Raw genomic sequence first — 26,312 nt, forward strand, 5'->3', positions numbered from 1 at the left:
AGTCATTGCACAATATAGGTATACTCCAGGGGCGTCATTTAGGGGGGCAGGAGGGGGTAATTGCCCCCCCCCAAGAATTTGAGGAACACATATACCTTAATTAATTGTATACTAATATACTAGTACAAAACATGAAAGTCTTATGTCGGTGGTGCTCTTTCCCCCCCCCCCAAGCGAAGTCTGAAATGACGCCCCTGGTATACTCCAACAATGAATATGGTTCAAATGTTGTTATATGACACCCTTTGTGGACTTCCCGTGACATGGAGCGATTATAATAACTTGTAAATGAAATTAGAAAGAAAAGAAAAGAAAAGAAAAGAAAAGAAAAGAAAAGAAAAGAAAAGAAAAGAAATCAAGGATAAACTTTTAAAAATGAGACAAAGTTAGAAAAGCTTTCCGATATCGAGACAAAACGAGATTTCCACAAAATGTAATAAATTGTATTATGTTTAACATAGAATAAATACTTGAGGATTTTTATATAAGTAAATACAACCTTATTTGCATTTGAATGGCTGATTTCAGAAACACCATAAGTCAGCCATGTGCCTAAAATGAGTTTACATGTAACTTTGATTCTTGAAGGGTAGCTACACCGTTGGGTGTGATCTGTCAGAAATCATGTTAATATTTGTGTGCAATATCGAACTGCAACAAGTGTCCCTGAGTTTAGAAATCGTTGATTTTCGGCGTTATTGACATTATTAACTTATGACGTTTCTCAAATCAGCGATTCATTTAAGACGGTCTTCGTGTTAATAAAAAAGAGCAAAGCACATTCATGTCAAGAATTTGGCATATTTTTGGATTTGGAGGGGGCAGAATTTTTTGGATAAAATTCGTACATTTTCTCTATATTTTCTGTATTTGGGGGGGGGTTAATTCTAATTGCAGGGAGCCAATACAAACAATGACGCTAAATGCAACGTAATGTAACCTTAGGAGAAATTCTGGTCCCCCGTAATTAGAATTTATTCATTTTTTGTTTGTTCAGGTTAAGTTAGGTTAAGTTAGGCTAGTACTTACCTTCACGGTTTGTAGAGATCGGCTTCCTTGCTATATTTTGTGTACTTCTTGCTTGTTCTGGTTAGGTTAGGTTAGGCTAATTTAGTACTTACATCCACTTAGTAATTACATTTTCGTAAGATCAACTCATGTGTCCTCTGTAAAAATTGTTTTTTTAAAACCTGATTTTGACCGCCTAAGTTCAAAATTATCCCCAGGATTTTCACTACCCTGTTTCAAACAGAGGTACGTAGCCTATTATTTACTACAAGATTGACACATTTCTCTCTTATAATAAGTATTCGGGAGAAAAAAAGATATTCTCAAAACTCTAAAAAGGTTTATTTGTTATCACTTATTGCTCTGTAGCCACTTTTGTATTACTCAGTGCCTGTGCCGTGAAAAATCAGCGCCCAGAGCGAGAATATACGACGGCGCCCCCATACAAACGAGTGAGGTCTACAGACCAGCCACGAAGCGCCACCATGCTTGACGCGAGCATAAGAAAGTTTTCAAAAATAAACCCTGCTTTTCCATTATTTTGAGCACTTTCTATTACTTTTTCCTTCCATTATATATATATATATATATATATATATATATATATATATATATATATATATATATATATATATATATATATATATATATATATATATATCTTTTCGTTTTTCCTCGCGAATTTTGGGTCCCATTATTACGGCACCTGGGCCTTCGCCCCGCTCACCCCCTTCCCCCCACGGCACGGTGCTGTGTATTATTGCCATCTGATGTAGGATAGTTCTATCAAATATATCTGAAGTTTGCACACCGCGTAAATAGTCACTTTGTATCTGGTTTACCCGTCCTTACTCAGCTGAATGAAGATTACCAATGTAGTCTTGGAGGTTAGTGAATGCGTGTTCGTCGTTTTCACCAAGTATTATAAACATGTTAACTATGCATTACAACTGTCGTTTTTAGTGTATGTTAACCGTCGATGCTAGGAGGGGGAAAGGATTTTTTGACTGTCCTTCAATGCTCAGCTGGACAATTTCACAGTCTTCAAAGTGTTTTCAGTCACCTGCGGTTTAAAAAAGTGTTTGCAGGTGTTACGTTACACTCCTAATGACATGTTTCACAGCTCTAATGACATCATTTTCTTCTGTCTCTGTCCTCGCCACCACAAAACATCTGACGATACAAAAGTGAATTTTACGAGTAATAAACTACTCGCTTTGACGATATAAAGCACTTACACACTCACAAAATGCTTGAGTACATCTTAGGTTAAAGCATGAAATATTCTTATAGACTTCTGAAACTTCCTGCAAGTTACGCGCTATTATATTTGTAAATTGATGATAATGTAAATTATAGAGCCAATTATTTTAAAAATTCACACAATTAAAAAATATATAACATATTAAAATAAGATCTGAAGTCCTTTATATCTTAAATTATAGAGCAAATTCAGACTGCTTTGAGGCACTACAAATAATAATAATAATAATAATAATAATAATAATAATAATAATAATAATAATAATAATAATAATAATAATAATAATAATAATAATAATAATAAAGAACTTTATATATTCTCCGCAGAAATTTGTGTTCGATAATTATTACTATCCAGCAGTAATGTCTTAAAATTTTTGGTTAAATTACTATAGTAGACAGTTTTCAAGAATATAGTGTATATCCTTAAAAAAAAAGCACCTATTTCTGTGCCGCTTCCCCCCCCCCCCAATTAATCAGTATCCATACTTCGTGTTTATCAATTGTGTAATTCTCACTAAATATGTCTGCAGCATCATCATTTGTGGAGTACTTTCTACAATCAGAAATCGCACGCAGGATATTTCCAAGGACTGACACACAAGTGAAGTTGAGAATGCATACACATCTTGATGCACCTGGGCACATAATACTTCATGTAGAGCAATAAATTATTTACGCACATAACTTTCAGCAAATCTAATGTATTTTCACATGTATTTCAAAGAACTGACCTGTTTCAAAATTCCAAAGGAAGGAAATCGCTTCACTTGCCCTGTCCTTCGGATCCCCATGTCTATAACATAAATCCTTAATAAATGTAAACTTTTACAGTAGCTATGGTCAATATTTGTACACCAAATAACTGTGTGCAGTAGCAGATATTTTGGCTGGCAAACAAACTGAATACAAATGCGAAATACCAATCGAACATGTACTCAAGTTGAAGTTTGCCCCCATCACGTCAGTTGATGTGAAACGTTCATTCTCTGCATACAAGCTCATCCTCACCAACAAACGGCACTGTTTCAGCATAGAAAACCTGGAAAAAGTGCTTGTTATTTACTGTTAGACTAATAACGGCTTATGTGGTGCAGAAATGTGAAGGTACTGAAGATTTACCTACAAATATATAGTTTTATTTCAAATTCTTTATTTAAGCAATATTTCAATTTTGAACAGGTTAAAATGTAACATGACGTGTGTGCGTGAATTTCTGTATCTTAAAGTTTGTATTCAGATCGTAATGCATCATTCCATTCAAAAATGAGTATATTTTATAAGAACCTATTTTTTCATTTTTAATGCCTAATTTAATATTTTTGACACCCATTTTAGGCAACTAAAACATACTTTTTTAGAACCTAAAAATCCGATGTCTAGTCATGATGCTAGGTCAACACAAGAAATTTTGTTCTTATTGAATGATTACAGCTACACGTACTGGAACACCAGTGATTGAATTGGTCATGGGTCAATGTATCACTTGGATCACGACTTTTGTCCGAGTTATCTGGATCTGAGACCCGGTCCAACCCGGAGAAAATCGGAAACCCAGACAGTGAGACAGACCTGGTGAACCGAACAGACCTAAGGACCTGAAAACAGATGAGATATCAGCTTTTCAACATTAGTGTATTAGTTGACTATTAAAGTTCACTACTTGAGTTCGAACGTTCATTTGTTTGATTTTCGGTGTGACATTTCTTCATGAAGATAATATGTTTTCAATATTTCAAATAGACCTATACTTTTATGCTTATTCATCTTCCCATATGTAAGTTTCATAGATTAAGACAAAAAAGACTTAACAAAACACTATTTGAACTCAGCAGCATCTTTTACATTCTAAACAAGATTATTTACAGGTCGATTAAACTTTGACGACCCCTCATAACAGAAATATATAGCTTATCTTTTATGTTACTCTAGCAGGATTGTATTCTAATAAAGCTTGTAGTTATCTTTCAATGCAATGCTTTGACACACACATATACGCAGATGCAAACAACAAGCAAGGAAGAAAATTATTTTTAGTGAGAAGACAGAGACAGAGAGAGAGAGAGAGAGAGAGAGAGAGAGAGAAGCGAAAATCGTGTTTATTAGAATAACATTAGGAGTTTTACATATTTGGCCCTGTGAATGACGATGTTGCGTCGTCTCCAGGTTTCTGGTTCAATGAGGACATTGGGTCACTGAAGGTCATGGGTCTGTTCGGGTCACTTCGAGTAATGGGTCTATCTGGGTTATACCAAGTCTCCCGGGTCAGAGGGTCACTCCGGATCATGAGCCTGTCGAAGGTTGTCACCTATCTCGGACTAGGTGGGACACCTCGAATTTTAAGAAAATTTTCGGCGTCCCGAATTAAGGTTAAGAGAGTACATTATGTGGCAGGTTGCCAAAATATTCAAAATAGGAGCGTCATTTCAGATTTTATCTGGGGGGCAAGACCCCCTTGATATAAGTAAAATTTCGTGTTTTTCACTGATTTTCTACTATTCTATTGATAAAATGTATATAAATCTTAAACTCAGGGGGACAATTGCCCATCCCTGTCCCCCTGAATGACGCCTCTGGTTCAAAACATTTACAAAATATGCGAGTGACATTCGTAAATTTCGACCACACCTATGATTTTCGATATAATTTTCTATATCTAAACTTTTTTTTTTTTGACAGCAGCAAAACCATCACCAATAATGTTATTCTTTGACCAGTTCAATGGTTCTTCTGTTCAACTAATCGTCATCAAAACGACGCTACAAGTTTTCTATTTCTTACATTTTTGCAGGGTTGGCTGGTTTAAACCAAGGTGGTTTAAACCAGCTGGTTTAAAAAAAAAACAACTGGTTTAAACCAAAAAACAAAAAATGTTCGTAAAAGTGTAAGTGTTTGTAAAATCTTGATGAACACACATTTGTGGGTTATCACGTTTCACTCCCGTATATTATTCGTATTATATTCAGACCTAAATTTTCCATTCATTACTCAAAAAAATTATACTATAAAAGCAACTTTTTTTTTTTTTTTTACAAGTTTATAAATGTTTATTTTGTGATTTTTTGTAGTTGTTATTATTGTTATGTAATTGCAATCGAAGAAAAATTCTAAATATTGTTTCGTTTCAATGTTTACTATTGATAAAATACATCGAAAATGCCGTACTTTTTGTGTGGGGGGGGGAAGGGGGGTCATACAGACCAAACGAGAGGCATTTAGTGAAATAAGTGTCTTTGGTATCTATTTATGTATAAATGAGTCTGAGCCAAAGTGGACTCAAATAATTCGTATCTTTATTCACTTTTCTTACTGATATGCAAATTAAGTCGTTGTATTTCTTTAATTTGGACCAATAAAAGTCGTTGTTAACTAACTTGAACTAAATTAGTTCTTCTGTACTCCGTAGTACTTTGAAATTGTCTATATGTAATTCTGTATAATGGTTTCACTTGTGCAACTGTTTATCTTTTTGTCCTTCTGAAATGACTCTTGACAGTTATATTAAGAAGCATGTAAAGATCAGTACAACGTATTTTTATCAGGATTCCTTCGTGAGTGAGTCGGCAGACGTATCGCATTTGTGGCCAATTAGTCCTGGTTCCGAGTTCAAATGGAGGATAATTTCTCTCGAATGTAACTCGAGAAGCTGTTTTTATTCCGCTTTAAGCTTATGTGACCCCTTCCAGCATAACCCGATTGTTGCATAATAACAAACTTATTTCTGTCCATATATGATATGAATATATAGAGCAAATCATTTAAACCATAAAAACCTGGTTTAAACCAAAAAAAAAAAAAAAGTTTTTTTTTTTTAAATAAAAACCATGGTTTTTGCCAATCTTGCATTTTTGGTTTGAACTTTCATTGTAAGTTTCGTTCAGGAATATCTCTGTATTTCTTTCTGTTATTCTTAATAAATTGCTCCATGTAAAAATATTAGGTATGAGGAACTGGCAATTGTTATATTGAAGAATTGGTGAAATGAGGATTAGTGAGAATGGTAGTTTTAATTTCTTGAGGGACGGGAAGCGGAGGAACAGAAAATTTTGTCATAGTTGTTTATATATATATAGGCCTATGGTCGGAACGCAAAAAAGTCGGATTATCAGAAAATACAGAAAAGTACGGATTTACAGTAAAATAAACAATCTCTGAACTCAAAAATGGCTCTATTGTTCTCTAAAGTAAAAACAAACAAACAGTAAGCCCTAAAAACTGCACAGTATAGCACAGAAAACATGCACAACTAGTGATGAGCGCAAGAGTCTTGATCTTCCAGTTTTTGCAACAGTCTTGCATGCAAGACCAAGACCAAGACCATACCTGCAAGAACAAGACTTTAATTTTTTATAGAATGTAAAAAGGAAGGGGAAAAATCATTACATCTTTTACTTGAACTTCTTGGCTTCATTAAAAATGCCGCTGGAGTGAATGTTTTCCCAGTAGTTTATGCAATCCATGTGAGTCGATCTACCCTTGTGGCATATAGCTACAGTATGTCGTTTCCTGAATTGGTCCGCGTTTTCTGTAGTTATTACTCATTTTCAAGCTACAAACAAATGCCATCTTGTTCCATGTGAGTTTTTTTTGTTGGACAAACACCATGTGCGTGGATTTTTCTCGGGTTTTCTAATTTTCCTCCTACTTTCTTCGTTCCACCACTTCATTCATTTCTCATCATCACCGTCTCCCTCAGTTTCGGTGCATAATCGTGGAACGTTAAACTAGATTAACTCCTATTTAATTAACTCCAATTTAATTTCATTTCAAAACATACTAGTGGTGTTCTTCAAAAACTGAAGAGAAATATAGTATTGAACATCGGTAATTCAGTATACCATAAATTCCGACTACACGGGTCCGAGGCTCAAGCATCCGTTGTACTCTTAAAATTAATATCGAAATGACATTTTCATGACATTGACAAACACTTAGTGCATGTGACCGCAAGATACAAAAGACATAGACCATTGAGTCGTTTCCAACTTCAACTCAAACTATTCTTAAATGTCAAGAGGCTTGATTATAAACATTATTATATTAATTTTTCTTTCTCTTTCTTGGTTAATATTGCTAAACGTATCATCATCATCATCATCATCATCATATATTCTGGTATTATTGGCAAGTCACTTGCTGCAACTGAAAAGCTTCGATGTACGGTGGTTCTCAGCTAGTCTCTTCGTCTTGACGTAGCAATTTCCTGTTTTAATACCTTCCTTCAACTACAGTCTCCTTCGCCTCCTCCTTCTCTTTCATTCCATCATACCCTCTAGCACGTCCCGCATGATAGAGTTCCTCCTCAGCCAATGATGTTCCAAACACTTCCTCTTCCTCCTCTTAATTGCATCTAAAATTCTTCTTTCCTCCCCTACTGCTAATATTTCTAACATCTTCTCATTTGTTTTCCGTTCAACCTAGCTAATTCACTCCTTTTTCTCCATATCCACGTTTCGAAAGCCTCTATTTTTTCATTGCTTTTGTGCCTCCATTTTTTTTTTTTTTCATGTTTCTGCCCCATAGAGTACATATTGGAATCAGTAAAACAAAATCTCAATATTTAATTGGAAGTTTGTTCAATACAAAGATTAGGTTGAAAAGAAAATAATCTGATGCCTTCAGATTGTAAAACTAATTTTGCAATTCATGATATTTCAGTAATCTTTGCCGTCCTAATTTTCTGTGTGTCTCAGGGGAAGCCTTCCCAGTTTGGGAACCAGTGGAGTATTGGATTTGCTAATATATATATATATATATATATATATATATATATATAAAGATTACGAAACATGGTGATTCGCAAATATATTACAGCTATTCTATGTAACTGATATGAACACTGTATTTGGGTAGAATTGCCTGTTGTATTCTTCTTAAATAAATAAATAAATAAATAAAGTAATGAAGCGTGGCACCCATTGAAGAAGAAATAAAGATCATTGCTTATGTTGTACACTATCATCATATTTACATGAAGGTAAACTATATTAAATTTAGAAACTTTCATTTTATTTCCGTTACTATTGGAGCATTGTATTGGAGCATTGGAGAATTTATTATCCCTCATATCCAGAGTAAAATTTACCTTTGAAAAGCATAAGATTTCTTAAAAGCAACACTTGCAAGACTCTTGCATGCAAACACCAAGACTAGGTGAGCAAGACCAAGACCAAGACTGGGTTTGCAAGACCAACACCAAGACCAAGACCACCCGGGTCTTGGTCTTGGTCTTGCATTTGCTCATCACTACGCACAACGAAAGAAACGATACAAATGATGAAGGAGCACTAAAGCGGGTATACGGTAACAGCAAGTAAACAACAATGCTACGATATATGTACAGGGTGAGCACAGAAACAGTCCCAACTTTCAAATTAGTGTAAATTTAATATGCGAAGGAATATTTCCTGAAATTTTGAACAGTGTTACATAAACTCAAAAAGTTATTGTAGCAATAATTGAAATCACAAACACTCGATGTGCGCGCCACCTGTAACGCGGGAAATATCGAGGCGGTAATCTAGCTCCAACCACACGTTGTGAAGCATATCCGGTGTGATGGAGTTGACAGCATTACTGATACGTTCTTGGAGATCTTCAGAGTTGCGGGTAGTGGAGGTGCATACACTTTGTCCTTCACAAATCCCCACAAAAAGAAGTCACAAACAGTGGGGTCAGGTGATCTTGGAGGCCACTTGCAAAGAACTTGATCATTGACTCCAGAGCGCCCTATCCATCGCTTTGGGAGGTTCTCGTTTAGAAACTTGCGTACAGCACGATGCCAGTGTGGCGGCGCTCCATCTTGTTGTAGAACGAAGTCGTCTATCTCTGCATTACTAAGTTGCGGAATCAACCAGTTACGTAGCAATGCTAAGTAACTTTCACCTGTAATTGTTTGTTCCTGAAAGAAGAACGGACCGTGCACCCAACGCTCTGATACTGCACAAAAAACATTGATTTTCGGTGAGTCACGTTCCACATTTACAGTTGCATGAGGATTCTGGGTTCCCCATATCCTTACATTGTGTCTATTCACCTTTCCAGTTAAGTGAAATGTCGCCTCATCGCTGAAAATGATCTTCGTCAGAAAGTTTTCGTCGTCCTCCATGAAATTTTGCATAGTCTCACAGAACTCACGGCGCTTTACCTTGTCTTGTGGGTATAACTTCTTAACCAACTGCAGTCGGTACGGCTAACACCGCAAACGCTTGCGTAAGATCTTGCTTACTGTTCTTTGTAGCATCTGCAACTCTCTGCTAGCTTTACGTGTAGACTTATGTGGACTGTGTACGAAGGCTGCTCTTACGCGCTCCACAGTTTCCTCGGAGACTGGACGTGGCCCTGAATGTCCTTTTCTTTGATCACAAATGCTGAAATAAACGATCTATGCCACTTCACAATGGATTTGTGTGTGGGGGGATCAGCATTAAATTGTTTGAAATCACGCTGCACTCTCACAAAACTGCTTGTTATTGCAAATTGTAAAACGCACCAGCTTCGTTGCTGTGGGGTGAACTCCATTTTCGATGTTACTGCCCTTTAGCTGCCCTGGTCAGAACTAGGATTCTGAAAAGATAGATGGAAAAATACTTTGAGTTTACTGAGCTGTGTACAAAATTTCATGTAAATATTCAATTAAATGTTAATTACATGGCTCTTTAAAATCAGGTACTGTTTCTGTGCTCACGCTGTATAAAACAACAATGCTATATATATATATATATAATTTGTCTTGGGAAAGATTACAATTAAAGAAAAAATGAAGTTCAATAGTTAGTCATAACTTTGGGTTTACTATCTCATTAAGCAAACTTTATGCTGTCGTGTTGCTAGTGTCATAGGAAAAATTTTGATTAGTGTATACTTCAGTATCGCTTCAGCTTTATAGATAGCGCTATTAGTGTATAGCATAGTTTTTTTTTTTTTTTTTTTTTTAAAGAAAGAAATAGCTTTCCATACTTTTCTCAAAAACTGTACATTACGGTTTACATTCACCCATCCCATTATGTTGATCTCAGCACGATCTATTTATAAGTGTATATTTCATTGTTGGACAATTTTATTTCCGCTAAACGCTAATAATATAAAATTAATGTTACTTTAAAATCAATTATTGTGTATGGTCACTACTTTTTATATCAAATATTGTCCTCTTTATCACTGTAATTTAACAGTTATTTTACGACAATATATTTGCTAATTTTTCGTTGTAATTCTACTAAATAATCTTAGAATATTAAATAATCTGATAAAAATCCATGATCAAATTTGCTTACATAACAAATAAAATGAAGGTCATAAACGTAATTGTTACTTTGTTATAAAAGTTTCAAGGTAGCTTTGAAAGTGATAGCCTGATAACAATGCAAATTATGTGTATCATATGCAGAATAAGTACAGTAAAAAAAGAAAAAAAAAAGAAAGAAACTTACTTTTATGCTTCATTTATGTTTTTTGCTGTCATTAACCAGTCTTTTTCTATTATTCATTTTTTTCTATCAGTATTATGTATTTGAAACAGGCAAGCCGCATATCCTGATTGCTTACTTAATGTCCTTGGAACTATTATTAGCACATAAATATCTCTACTTACCTAACGACACAAAATATAAAGTAAAGATTTGACAATTCTGTACTATAATATATATATATGTATATGTATATAGGAAGTGCTGGGCGGCAAACTTCCATGAGAATATTGTCAAGTGTGTATGTACGTACAAAAAAAAAAAAAAAAAAAATAGCGCTTAAATGACTCTTGTCGTTTTGTCTGTTCTAGATATGTTCTGTATATAGACACTGTTCATCAAGGCATTAACAATATCACAACACGCACCTAAACGAGACAACATTGAAATACATAATACAAATGAAGAATACTCTCTAACGACACAACTAGCCGGAAGCAATTAGAATGATTAGAAAAACATGAGTACCGTATCAAAAGCCATATTTCATCACACGATAGGACGAGAATTTTAATTTATGACTTCAAAAAAGGAAAAGAAAGAAAACGTCCTGTTGATTTTATGTAATTGTAAAGGAGTAAGATTATATATATATATATATATATATAGGGTGTTTCAAAACAACATCGACAACGTTTGGGTGATGATTCCACCACCACACCAAAGATAAGACAAAAAGTATAGACCAACTGAGTGCACAAATGCTTCCTTTCAGAGTTATAGGCTGCCGAAAACGTGAAAAAATGAACTTTAAAGGTCCATAGCTCCAAAACTATGGGGCCAACCGTAGTCGGGTCAAGACTTTACTAAGGAACTATTATGTGTTCTATCCAAAAATACACGCTTCAGAATCCTGCAGTACTTCCGCAACAATTTTTATAGATTTAGTTAATGAGTACTTCAGATTATATGCCCGTAACCAAACTGCCTGTACAAAACTTTTTGCGTGAGTACCTTAGGATTATGAAACATGCATTTTTGGATAGAGCACATGTTAGTTCCTTAGTAAAGTCTTGACCCGACTACGGTAGTTTACATAGTTTTGGAGCTATGGACCTTTAAATCTCATTTTTTCATGTTTTCGACAGCCTATAACTTCGAAGGGAAGCATTTGTGCACCCAGGTTGGTCTATACTTTTTGTCTTATCTTGGTCTCACGAATCACCTCCCAAACGTTGTCGGTGTTGTTTTGGAACACCATATATATATATATATATATATATATATATATATATATATATATATATATATATATATATATATATATATATGCTAGATAAATTTACTCCACTTTTCTGGTAAATGAAACGGGTTATAGGTCATGTCCAATCTCTCTTGTCCACGTCATCCAAGTCTCAGATCATAATCGCTATCCGCTCTTGCTTTTGGTGCTGAGGTTCCTGGATCGATTCTCAGTGGGGACACTAGGTCGAAAAGGTGTTAAAACTTTTTCAGGCCAGTCATGCTGAGTGAGATTTTTTTCCTGCTCTTTCCTCATTCACATCCCAAATGCCTAACTTACAAGTCCCAGGCCACTTCCTTCCTTTCCCATTCCTTTCTCCCTTCTCCACTTTCCCGGACAGTGTACTCGCCTAGGAACGTCATTCATCGCAAGTGATCTACTTACGACCATAGATGCCATAGATCACATCTGGCCCGGCCATTCAGACAGATCCAGTGACCAGAACATAGCCAAAATATCAGCTCTATTACATAATTTTATAATGAATTAGTGATGTCCACTAACGTGCTTCGACTCCCGATGTGACACTTCTTTATTAGGGTACCATGTCTTAAATATTCCAAAAATAATTTCATGTGTATTTGTCTTCCCACTCTGAAAAATAATACAATGGTCTTGAACGTAGACTGATTTAACAAAACTCTCTTTGGTTCAACGGCATCTCTTATATTATTCACGACAAATATTAGAAGCGCGCTCGATTACATTTTGACGATCCCTCATACGAAATATTGTTTTCTGTAATCTTCACTCTCTTATACTCTCATAGATCTTGTAATATATTTACATGCAGTGCGTTGAGAAACACAGATGGACAGAACAAGAGAGAGAGAAAATCATAGATTTAATGAGAAAAGAAAGAGAATTGTGTTTGATAGAAAGAATTAGGTCTACACTAGCAGCTTCATACAGGTACTCTCCGTGTTTGTGCCGCCAGGTCCTACCAGGTCGATCCGTATCACGTGTTACTTACAACAGCCCGAGCCTTCCCTGAAAATGGATTTCTTGTGACTCCACGCCATGAACTCATGACACTGAAAACGACCGTGTAATGATAATAACATAATGATGTTGATTTCGCATCATAAGATAACTCCTATTTTCGAAAACTCTTTTGAAGACTAACGATTTTATTTAGCGATTTTTCATGGCAAGAGTCGAATTCATCGTTTTTCGGCTGCGAAAGCGATTTTTGACTTGATGAACGTTGTGAAAGGTTTCTAGTCCTTGACCAATGCAATCGGGAATCTTTGATTACCAGAGTGCGTTTATCCAAAATATGACGATTAATTACTTTTTATTTATAATGCTACCTCCTGCCAATCTGAAAGCAGCATTTCTCAAAGTATTTTCAACAGGAGATCATTTTTATTAGAATATTCTGCACACCACCCTATTCTTGTCCCTTTCGAAAGAAAATTTATTATTTTTTAAACAATGCCAGTATAGACAAGTATTTTAAAAATAGCATCAGTTAAAATTCCTTTTGTTAGCTCCCGGCATACGGGTACAGGAACTTACAGTTTCACTGCAGATTTATCTCTCTCTCTCTCTCTCTCTCTCTCTCTCTCTCTCTCTCTGTTTGTGTGTGTGTGTGTGTGTGTGTGTGTGTGTGTGTGTGTGTGTGTGTGTGTGTGTTACTTTATTTCTCGGTAACTACTGGCCGAATCTGAACAAAATTTATTGAGCAAATAACCCATTGTCCAGAGGATGAAGATCGCTTTATTTGGTAGCCGATGTCGACCAGGGACAGACTCAGCTTGGAAACAGAGGCTTTTCCACGGCTTTGCACCTTGACTTTCTGAGTTCGGTTCATCTCGACTTGTTTCGTATTAACATTAATAGAAGAAAATATATAATATTTTTTCATAAGTGAAGTCCATTAAAAAAATATTTTGTAATAAATCTACTGTTCAGGCACAAAGTCCCGTGACCTCCTTCTTAAGTATATAATAATCAAACTATGTAAACTGTAATTATATAAACTGTAAATATATGTAAACAGTAAGTATAAGTGACGGAATTAAGTGTATTTCTTTCTTATTTCAGGTAAAAACAACGGCTGATACAAGTGATTATATCATTGAAGAGCGCATCGTCAAAGAGGCTCAGAACATAGAAAACGTTGGAACAGATGCGTATGAATTTTCAGCTATGATTCGGACGAGAGCTTCCTCCAAAGAGAACACCGTTATCTACCGGCAATGTTAAAGATAAACCGCGAAGTGGTAGACCATCAATAAGAGAAAAACAATGCAGTGAAGACGCATCGTCAGTAGAAAGGTCACCAATGAAGTCAATTCGCAAATGGTCCGTGGAACTTGGTATACTTCGGTCTACTCTACGCAGACACATGAATTACACCGTATCGACTAAAATTTGTTCAAGAATTATCCGACAATGCTTTCGTGTGACGTACTTCTGCTGGTGTTTGATGCTATCGCGAAACGTGGAAAAGTGATTTTCAGTGATGAATTTGCCATTCACCAAAGCTCCCGAGCAAGACATGTTGCCTTCTGGTCAAAGGAAAATACTCATTTTAATGACGAGATTGAGAATAACACTTCCTATGTCAGGATTGGCGTGGACAGTAAACAAATTGACGGTCCATATTTTTTTGATTGACCTGTTAACCAACATGGTAAGAAACCTTGACATGGTAAGAAACTTTTTCATTCCCTTTTGGAAACCCGATAGGTCAAGAGAATGTTGTGGTTTTAGCAAGATGGAGGGCCTCCTCATTTTGCTACTTCTGTTCGAGAATATCTGAATGACGTGTTTCCAGGACTTTGGATTGGCCGCGGGTCTCCTTCATTTAGCCTATCCACTTGACTGGTCACCTCGAAGCCCGGACTTAATGAGACAATTCGCTCTGGGGATTCATCAGGAATATTGTTGAAGCACAATGTTATGTTACGATTGATGAATTCAAAGAAGCTGTGAACCTTGTTTCCAAACCCGTTATTCAAGCATTACTGAGAAGAATTTCCACAACGACGTATTATTATGTGTTCGGAGCAAGATGGAATCCATACTGATGTGCTAGGCATTTACACATTAAAGCAACAGATGTCCTTTACACATAAAACTCAATCAATAGTATGTACATTTATAGTTATAATTAAATTTTGCGTAATTTGAATATTTAGTACTTCAAGAGGGGTGACGGATCTTTGTGTCCACCCTGTATACGGAATATTACTATTCATATCATTTTTACCTTATTAAATTGTACAACCTAATATTTATCTGAGGTTTTCAACTGTAGTATGAAATACATAATTCGCTTGCATTATTATTATTATTATTATTATTATTATTATTATTATTATTATTATTATTATTATTATTATTATTATTATTATTATTATTATGGTCTAATCATCAATCTAAGAGGACCACAATTGTATATATCGAGGACCATAGTTCAAGAAACACTGGCTTAGTGCATTGTTGAAAAAATGTTCACTTACTGCTTGCAGGTTTAAGTTTTCAACATAATAAATTCAATATTTTAAAAATTACTTAGCATAAAGAAATATAACAAATCATATACTCTTTCTCTATCCCCCTCTCTCATACACACACGCACACACACACACACAAGGAAAGAGAGAGAGAGAGAGAGAATTAAAGTAAAACATTTTTTTAGTACACCCGAAGAGGAAATATTAACATATAAATGTAACATTTTACCTTTTTTATTCCTTTTTTTCTATATTTTTGCTTAAAAATAAAGAGAGGATGTAAGTATTTGTAACAGAGTTTTGTACCTGTCAACATCTGCTGCACATCATAGTCAACACATTAGGCCTCTATTATAATAGGGAAGTCATTTCCTGATATCAAAATAACCACGTCCTCTCTACACTATAAACTCATCGCTCTACCACCTACTGAAATGTTTTCAAAGGGAAGATACATTATTCATTTTATATAATTTTGCCATTTTGTAACTTCTTTTTTCTCTTATTTAAAAAATGAAGGGAAAGGATGGAAAAAAGGGGGATGCATTTGAATCTTGACGGACAAAACCGTTTTTTTTTTTGAATAGCAATTTTTCCCTCTTGAATTACTAACTTGTATCATTATCAAAGATACCTGGTATTTTACTTTCAGTTTTTGTAACTCAATTACACGCGAATTGGCTGTATTCTTTCCCGCCCTTCTTGGCAACTGCTTCTTCCTTTCTTTATTTCTCTAGTTTTCCCAAAAAATAACATTTGAAAATAGTTTAAGTAATAAGCATTTCAAAATACAGTTATTTATATATTTTACTCATCACATTTTCCGTGTACAAAAAAAAAAAATGATAGAAAAAGAAACTGAATTGACCTTAATATTGGTTAAACATCGACTCTTCACGAGAATGGTAATTTCATCATTAAAATAAATACTGTTTCCAATCTAGGGAAGACTGCATCATGTAATTTTAGGCTATATTTTCTCTCGATACACCTGCTTAGTTACTTAGATGTTTCTTGCTATTTCAAATCCATTGATACCCAAATTGCGCAAAATATTCTTCTTTCAATCTTGCTTAAGTAAAATCAATCCTTGTTTACTTGTTTTTAGTATTTGTAGATAATCACATTATGTTGTGAAACGTCTGTAAATGTATATATAACAAATTTAAACTCGCATCACAATTTATAATTTTTACATTGTATTTTCCGTAGCAATGGAAACTACGCAAGTTATTAATTATTTAATAATCTTACTGTTTTACGTAGTCATGAAATAATAAAAAATAAACAATTTTTGTATATAAAAAATTATATGTGGGAAAAAGTATTAATTTTATCATTCTACAAATTGCGTCAAATGAAAGTTGATTTTTAATGGTTCATATGATTTTTTTTTAAATAATTGAATCCGTAACGCATCAAGAAACGGGAAATTGGTATTACACAGCACACGAAGTGAACCTTTATTTTTATCACAAAACTACCGTAACTTAATTTCCTACAAGTATTAATATCTTCGCACATATTTTAACCAAAAGCAGCCCGAATCTAATTACTTTTTCGTCATGTTTTGAAAGTTGCAAACTAAACACTAATTTTTCTTTGCTGTTTCAATGAAAAACAAAAGAATGTAGAAAAGAATATTTCTGAGTCAATACTAAGAAATAATATGTACGTATGCCATTTATAATTTACAGTGAAGTCCCACTAATCCGAACTAATTGGGACCGAACCCTGTTTGGATTACGTGATTGTTCGGATTAGCCGGAATAACAGTAAAATCGCGAGTGAACAGAGTTTGAAGCGAGTGATCGCGGGTTTCTTATGTTGTAATACATAGCGTATAGTATTTCAAAACACGTTTTCTGACTACAGTACATGTACTATACTAGAAAATTTTTTAAAATGTTGGAAAAACTTTTATATATTCTATCTCAAACTTTATGCAATTGTCGTAATGTGGCTTAGGGGCTAAATACAGGTATTAAAGAAAAAAACTGTTTGTAACAAAAGTTCACTTAGTTTTCTACGAAAACATGCATCATTTTCATCCTTTTGTTATTAATTTCCTAAATCTGCGTATTTTCGCTTAAAAAATATAAAATTTTCCTCTCGAACATGTTCGGATTTACCGGACATGTTCAGATTAAACGTATTCAGATTACCGAGACTCCAGTGTACCTAGCATCGCTTCAAATAACAGGAGAGAAAAGAGAAACTGGCTAAACAAGTTTTCGTTACTGATCTCACTTCCGAAAAGTAGCCAGAGATCTTGCAACTCGAGAGGCCATTGGAACGTTTTATTTCCATATGATATAAAATATAAAGGTGCATATAATATAATTATTGTTTTACAAAATTTAAGTACAAAATTTGTATAATGATTTTTCCTTAATTACATTTAGAAGTTATCAGAATCCTTCCGAGTCACGAGAGGTCCACAAAGTGTGTCATATAACCACATTTAAACCATATTTATTATTGGAGTACATTGTGTGATGGCTTGAATGTCTTTGTTGAGTAATGTTCTTTCTTGTATTTGTACAATCTAACTAACTAACTCTATGGCCTATGGAACTCGGAGGTTCAATACCGCGTTCGCAAAAACTCTCCAATGATTTCTATCCTTAGCTAACTGGATCCAGTTTCTACTTTGTATTCCTATTTCTGCCAGATGCATCTTAATATTGTCCTCCCATCTGCTCCTAGGTCTTCCTAATGGTCGTTTCCCGATTGGTCTTCCAGTGAAGGCATTGAAAGCGTTCCTACTTTCTTCCATTCTAGCTACATGACCTGCCCACCCCAGCCTCCTAGACTTGATGACACTGTAGTTCCTCGTTATGAAGTTTCCGCCATTCCCCATTCCCGTTCCTCTTGGGTTCGAATATTCGTCTCAGAATCTTGTTCTCAAATACTTTCAATCGCTTTAGAATTTTATAGTTTTTATAGTACGAATCATATTATAACACTAAAAATAGTGCTGGAATTCTAAGACTTTGGTAAAGTAGCGTTGTCCGCGAGACTCTCCTCTCGATTATTTTTCGCGATCGAGATTCTCGGAGACAAGAATCGAGAGAGGAAGAAACATTCTCGTCTTATTGGCAACAGTAGAGACATCATATCTGTAGGTTTTCTGGGAGGCGGGTTCCTTTTTCTTTCCATATTCGTATTCCACCAATCATTTGATCGTTCACTTTTTCATTACACAGGCCTACAGAAAAAAATTTTTTTCTTGGTGCCTAAAATTTTAGAGCTGATTTTAACTATGTGTGGGGCGCTGAATCCAATAATGTAAGCAGTTTTTTTCTATCAGCTCTACTTTGGTAGATACAGGCTACTGTACCAGTAGTGTTATTTACGTTACAATGTATGTGGAAGAAATATTACAATCCAAAATAAATATGTAAATTATAAATGATGTAACCACTATTTCTGCATGCTTCTTGCAATAGTATACAAAATAAGCAAAAGAAATACAAATATTCTCGTAATAACAAGTTTGAATATGATCTTATAAACTCTGCAACTCAAATAAATCCTACTGTGCTCTATAGAGATTTCTATTTGGAAGAACGGCGCTCTTTTCTCATTAGTGCTGCTATCTGTCGGTACTAAACGGAAACTAGTCATATAGTAGTTCCAGGAACGTCCACTAGATTGCATTGGTATTCTACTTGGCTAGTGGATCGTAGTTGTTGTCTTGCAGGTGGAGTGACATGTTGGAACATGTGAGTTTTGTTCTGAAATCATAACTTGTATCGCGTATACTAAGGCTTTATATTTAACATCCGTGTTAGTGGCCTGAACATAAAATGAGTTCAAGTCGAAGAAGTTGTGTTAACCATCCTGATGTGTTTTGCTACATATGTGGTGAGTACACATTTAAAGACAATAGAAAACATATCAGTGACTTTGTAAAAAAAAAGCATATCATGCATATTTTGGTGTACGCCTAGGGGACCAAGATAAAACGTGGGCTCCACATATTGTGTGTAAAATGTGTACTGAACACTTGCGACAGTGGACAACTGGAAAAAGAAAAAGTCTTAAGTTTGGTGTTCCAATGGTTTGGAGGGAACCCACAAACCATGTTGATGACTGTTATTTCTGCCTGGTAAATGTTACGGGTATGAATAGAAATAACCGGAACAAGTGGACATATCCTGATCTGCCTTCAGCAAGACGTCCAGTTGTTCATTCCGATGAAATACCAATCCCAACGTTTCACCACTTGCCAGAGCTTTGTGAGACTGAAAACGAACGTAGTGAACATTCTTGTGACATGGATGATGGAAGTGACAGTGATTATGAGGGAATGTCAACAATTCCTCAACAGTTTAATCAAGATGAGCTAAATGATCTAGTTAGGGACCTTAATCTTTCAAAAGAATCGTCTGAATTACTTGCTTCCAGATTGAAGGAGAAAAACGTACTAGAACAAGGAACTAAAATCACATTCTACCGAACAAGGGAAAAGGAGTTTTTACCATTTTTCACTGAAGACACAAATCTCGTATTCTGTCACGATGTTAGAGGTCTCCTAGAACACATGGGTCTTCCAGAATACAATCCAGATGATTGGCGCCTGTTTATTGATAGCTCCAAGCGAAGTTTAAAATGCGTCCTTCTACACAATGGCAATAAATATGGCTCAATTCCAATCGCTCATTCAACACGACTGAAAGAAGAATATGAAGCAATTGCTTTGGTTATGGAAAAAATTAAATATCAGGACCATCAGTGGGTGATTTGTGTGGATTTAAAGATGGTGAACTTTCTTCTTGGACAGCAAAGTGGCTACACAAAATATCCTTGTTTTCTATGTCTGTGGGATAGCAGAGACAAAGCAAACCATTGGTCAAAAAAAGAGTGGCCGCAGAGAGACGACATGGTTGTTGGTAAGAAAAATATTATTAACATGCCTATTGTTGAGTGTGACAAAATCATTTTGCCACCTCTACATCTCAAGCTCGGTTTGATGAAGCAGTTTGTAAAGGCGCTAAATAAGGACGGGCCGTGCTTTGCTTACATGGGAAACAAGCTACCTCAGATCAGCACAGAAAAATTAAAAGCTGGAATATTTGATGGTCCCCAAATAAGACAACTCATGAAAGATCCGGCTTTCGTGGAGTCCATGAATGAGACTGAACGTAGAGCTTGGACCTCATTTGTAGAAGTTATCAAGAATTTCCTTGGCAATAATAAAGCTGGTAACTATGTTGAGCTAGTGAACCAGATGCTTAATGCATTCCAAAAACTTGGATGTAATATGAGTATCAAAATTCATTACCTGCACAGCCATTTGGACCGTTTCCCAGACAACGTAGGCAGTCTGAGTGAAGAACAAGGTGAAAGATTTCACCAAGATATTAAAACAATGGAGGACCGCTACCAAGGAAGATGGGATGCCCATATGATGGCAGATTACTGCTGGAACCTAAAAAGAGACTGTGCAAAGAAACATTCAAGGATGTCACGAAAACGAAGCTTCCGAAGTGTTGAATAGATCGTTTTGAACAAATTATTTGATTTTTTATTCATAAAAACTATTATAAAATGTAGTTACAGAGTTATTATGTACTTGATGTTTGTGTTTATATGGTTTTCATTATTTTCAAAGTGTTCCAAATAACAGATTTAAATGTCATAGTTTTCTTTTCACTTACAGTAAAACAGCACCTATGCAATTTTCAACGTTGTAGCAGGTCAGTCTTGCAATTCCTATATCTCAAAAACTAAAGCTGTTAGGGGAAAACTAACGCCATATTTGGATTCAGCGTCCCAATTCTACTTCAAATCAGCTAAGAAACACCCGGCACCAAAACCACTGTAAGCCAGTGTTATACATCCGTCTCCTTTAACCTGCAGATCATAATCATAGCAGGACGTAAATGTCAATTAAATTGAAAAATCACTTTTTTGTTTTAAAAGTTGATATGAAGACTATTCTTTAATCTATTGATTTTCAGACTTTTTTTTTTTTATATTTAGCTTCAATCAACTAGCGTTATAAAGGAAAATGTAGCAATTGCTTTTAACTGTTACAAGTACCCTCTCGTCTTTTTTGCGAGCAGTCTTATGTTCGATTCCCAGTGATGACTTTCGACGGAAAAAGTGAAAACGCTTTTTCAGGCCAGCTATCCTGAGTGACTGTTTTCCTCATTCACACAAGGAAAATGCCAGGTGCCTGGTGCCTAACATACAGGTCCCAGGCTTCTTCCTTCTTTTCCTTTCCTCGGATAGTGTGATCAGGAAGGACGTCATCCTTCAATGATGACCATCTAACATAGCCATAAATACATGAAAGTCTAGAAATCTAATTCCTAATTCTAATCCTAATCTTGTTACAAGTATCCACAAGACCGCGTATTCATGATAGGAAATTACTTTAAAACAAGATTTAAATCGATGTTGAATACTTATAAGACCTTTACGGTCTCATTGCTTCAACATGTGTTTGAAGCTTCTCATCCCATAGACAAAGAACAAGACAGACAGACAAGTTTCTTTTAAATTATTTTATTTTCTCTCTCACCATTGTCAATGAGCATTAAGCAGCGTATATGTTAAGAACAAAGTGTGCTTTCGTCTACGCATGAAATTTGTTTTCTTCGTCTGCCACATAAAAGCTAGCCGCTCATCGAACAAAACACAAAATCTTCTTGGGAAGTCACCATTGGATATATAGTAATGATGCCTCTTTGCTTTAGACTATTACAAGCTTTGTACTTCCGCTCTGGTGTTACAAACAGTTAACAAAAACGTCGGGGGCCTTTGTAAAATAAATGGCTCGACAGAGGACAAACATATAAGAAAACAGCCAATCTTTTTCTGGAGTTTTAAATTATGATGAGTTTTTAGTAGTAGCTGATGCGGCTTGAGGAGTGAGGTAAGGTTTTGTGGAGAAAGAGCATCAGCAAAAGAACAAACGAGAGGAAACGTAAATGACAAACGTTGTTGTTTCTTGCACTTGTCTTTCACGGCCGACACCAGCTTCTGTATTGTCCTTTGTTCCAGAGTGTAGCCAAAAAAGGTTCTAAAAGTATATTTCTTCCCTTTGTCATATGTGCAAGAATAACTAAACAAAACAAGAATGGACGCTCAAGGCATGTGCTACAACGTAATGAAAAGGAAGATACAAACTACAGCGCTTTTTTTAAAAGAAGGGGAAAAAAATATTACTGGAAGTAATATGTTGTTTCAAACAAATACTTTCCCTCTTTGTCATTGTACAGTATACGGCGCGTGTTTTTGTGTCTTCCTGTAGTAAGCTTAAATTTTCTTGTCTACGTGAACTTCAGTTCAATAGCCTGTCAGTCAAATCTTTTATTTACTGTATTTACTGTATTTATTTATGATAAATAATAGTTTCATCGATCTTCTTCATAACACTAACACATGCAGTTGTATAAATTTTTTCGGTGATCAAATATACATAGAGTATGTGTTAATGATATACATTTTTATGTTTAGTGTTCATACTTCCATAGTTAAATGAAATGAAATCTGAATTTTACGTCCCACGGTTATGCCGGTTAGGCTAAAGGAGACGGTGATGATGAGTAATGAATGAAATGGTGGAATAAAAAAGTGGGAGGAAACGGGGCAACCCCGAGAAAACCCACGCACACGGTGTTTGTGTACCACAAAGTTCACTTGGTGGGGGCTGGAATCAAACCCGGGACCCCATTTACCAGAGGTGAACGCTCTACTACTGTGCCACCGCGACCCTCAGTAGTTAAATTGTACAATAGATAACTATAAGCAGAATTTTTTGATAATAATACGGTATATGCAGAGTCGCAACTTCTGGGGGGCAGAGGGCAATTACCCCCCCCCCCCCCCAAGGGAAGCTACCCACTGTTCGAGGAGGTTCTCTTTAAGAAAAAATTTCTTACTCCATATACGATACGAATATGAATTATAAATGAAGCATAAAACAGGTTCACTACATTACACAAATAAAACAGCACACAAAAGGTAAATAAAACAAAAATGAGTCGTGGGCCCACTTCAGTAAAAAAATTGTCTACTATTAGGGGCTCTAGAAATAATATTTATTCATAAGGCTTTGAGATTTGTTAATATTGTCCTCTTAATTAATTTATCATGTATGGAACGGGCCCAGGAGCGTGCGGGAGAGTCCACAGGCTCCGGCGTCTACAAAGAGTAAGAGAAAAATGGAAAGAAGGGGCCTATTTTCGAATTTTGCGGGAGGGCCGAAAACAATTTTTTCTAGGGGGCCCAAATACTAATGCTTATCCCCCAGAAAATACATATACGGTGCTGGGTACGTTGCATTATGTATGGATATTATTATTATTATTATTATTATTATTATTATTATTATTATTATTATTATTATATTATTATTATTATTATTATTATTATTATTATTATAGTAGTAGTAGTAGTAGTAATAGTAACAGTAATATTAATAGTATCTACATAAGTAGATATTTAACATTCAAACTTTAATGTTCATATTATTCATAAATACACTTACGAATGTAAGGCGCGTCCCTTGGGACACTTATCCTTCTGAATTTGAGGTATATAAGAAGTTTAATCAATATTATAAGTTAATAATATAGTAATACAAAACGTGTACTTATATTGAAGTGTCTTTCTTCCTCCTCTCCCCACCCCCAAAGCAAAATCTAAAATTACGCTGCTGGATTAAGAGTATTTGCATTTTGCATTTCATTCCATAATTTTCTTCAGTTTTCTTGTTTCTGTTGTTATTTTCGAAGTTACCCTCTACCTAATATTTACCTCGTTAGATGGAAATTTGAATATTCCAAATACACATATATATGCTAGAGTAAGTCAGGATGACTTAAGACACTTAATATTACATTTTGATATTGTTTGATTCATGTACGTATTAAGAAATTTAAAACTCTTTATCTGATCTTATTCTAGACACTATTATCAAGGGAATTAAGATGATGTTATTTCTCTGTCAAACATACAAAGGGTGATCAGAAAGTAAGGTTACAAAGCCAACAGTGAAACGTGTGTATATTATTTCATACAATACAGCCAACAGAAGTACATACATTAGGTTATTTTCCGACATAGTCTCCATATCGGTTGAGGTACTTTTCGCATCCTGGAATGAGATTGGAGATTCTCTCCTGGTAAAAATCCTGTCCTTGCGTGTTCAGCCATGTTGTCACCAAGTGTTTCACCTCCTCGTCTGAAGAGAAGTGTTGGCCTCCTAGGTGTTCCTTTAAGTGCGGAAACAGGTGAAAGACGCTTGGAGTGAGGTCCGGGTTGTAGGGGAGGTGTTCAAATATGTTGATGACGTGCTGGGTAGGCCACTGAGATAATCGTCGGTGACGATTTTTTTTTTTTTTTTTTACCAGCTGCAAACTTTTGACACCATTCTGCGACGAACTGACGAGACATCACATTCTCTCCGTAAATCTCTACCTGCTGCTGGTAAATTTCAGCGGCGGTTATACGTTTCGCGCACAAAAATCGAATAACAACAGAGTTCTTCAAGAGACCAGTTTTCCAAACGATTCACCATTTTTGTTTACCACAACTAGCGTCGTTAAAACTCTGAACAGTAGCAAACTCCACGTATTAAAATTACCACACACTCTTCATTCCTCTCTAACAGACGACACTTCAGAAATATTGGCTTTGTAACCTTGGTTTCTGATTCTCTCTCGCGTGCTATACATGTCATCATCACAGTAGCGTAGCCAGGATGTGTGTTTGGGGGGTGGGGGCAAGTGATGTTATAGGTACATATAGAAACATTACAAACAAACAAATATATAAACATAAAAATATATAAAAAAAATACAAACGTCAAAGTACCAAAGTACATTGTCGGACTTCTTTGGGGGGGCAGGCCCCTCTGGCCCCCCCTTCCCTACGCCACTGCATCATCATGAGCGGAATAAGATCAAGTAAAGAGCTTCCAATTTCTTAATACATACATCAGTCATACAATATCAAAATGTAATAATAAGTGTTCCAAGTTCCTACCTTACACTAATTATAGGATGTTAAACTAAAAAAGTATTCAGTTATGATTCTCATATTTTTTATCCCAGATACATCCCTTATATTCTCAAATATCCCCACAAATTTCCCATGTTTTCTAGTAAAACTACTCCTTTGATTTTGCTTCTATAGTTACTTTTCTGCGAATCTTTTACTACTTTCCGGCTTCTATGCTTTGTTAGCAAGAACCTTTATTTACAATGGGAAACCTGCTATAGTTTATTTTAGAGCTTTTTAAGGATGTAGAAGTCTCCAAGAAGTCCAATCCCTTTCTCTGGCCAAAATGGAATTAATAGTTTATATTGAAATTCTTATTAGTTATTGATTAGAGCACTTTGACTTATAGTGTTTTTTTTTCTTACAAAACGACTGGATAGATTTTATTTTTTATACAAAATATAATTTAAATTACATTTTCAAAACAATTTTTACGTTATGTTGAAAATACAGTGATTGTGTAACTTTGTCTTTTCATGAAACCCAAATAAAACCAAATGGAAAGTTACATTGTTGATATAATTTACGTGACATCGACTAATAAAATTTACTTTTTAAAAACTCGAAATACTCACTTTTCTTAAATTACTTTCAGGTGCAAATGACTTTACAGAAATGCATATCTCCTATGAGGCTGTATGAAGGGTATTCTGTGCCCTCTGAAAGATCGATTAGAATAAGCTGTAGAACAGGATAGACACAAGAAATATTCAAGAGATAATGGCAGGAAGTCGAAGACCGTCTCGACGTCATTTTATGCAACAAAAAACATGGTCATGTGAAGCTGTACCAGCATATAACTTGCTGTCGATTTTGTTTATGTTATATGGAGTGTGTATCTTA

At 35.3% G+C, this 26,312-nt stretch overlaps 1 long non-coding RNA gene across 1 annotated transcript in view; it reads left to right on the forward strand.

Moving 5' to 3' along the window:
* The window catches only part of LOC145679776 (uncharacterized), a 128,071-nt gene extending 112,898 nt beyond the window's left edge, over positions 1-15,173 (forward strand). The window contains exon 2 of the long non-coding RNA XR_014130528.1: positions 14,032-15,173. This is a non-coding gene — a long non-coding RNA (uncharacterized LOC145679776). The remainder of the gene's footprint in view (positions 1-14,031) is intronic.
* Positions 15,174-26,312: the final 11,139 nt, after the last annotated feature.

The sequence above is a fragment of the Thermobia domestica genome, chromosome 2, assembly GCF_964235325.1.
Source record: "Thermobia domestica chromosome 2, izTheDome1.hap1.1, whole genome shotgun sequence".
Lineage (NCBI taxonomy): Eukaryota > Metazoa > Arthropoda > Insecta > Zygentoma > Lepismatidae > Thermobia > Thermobia domestica.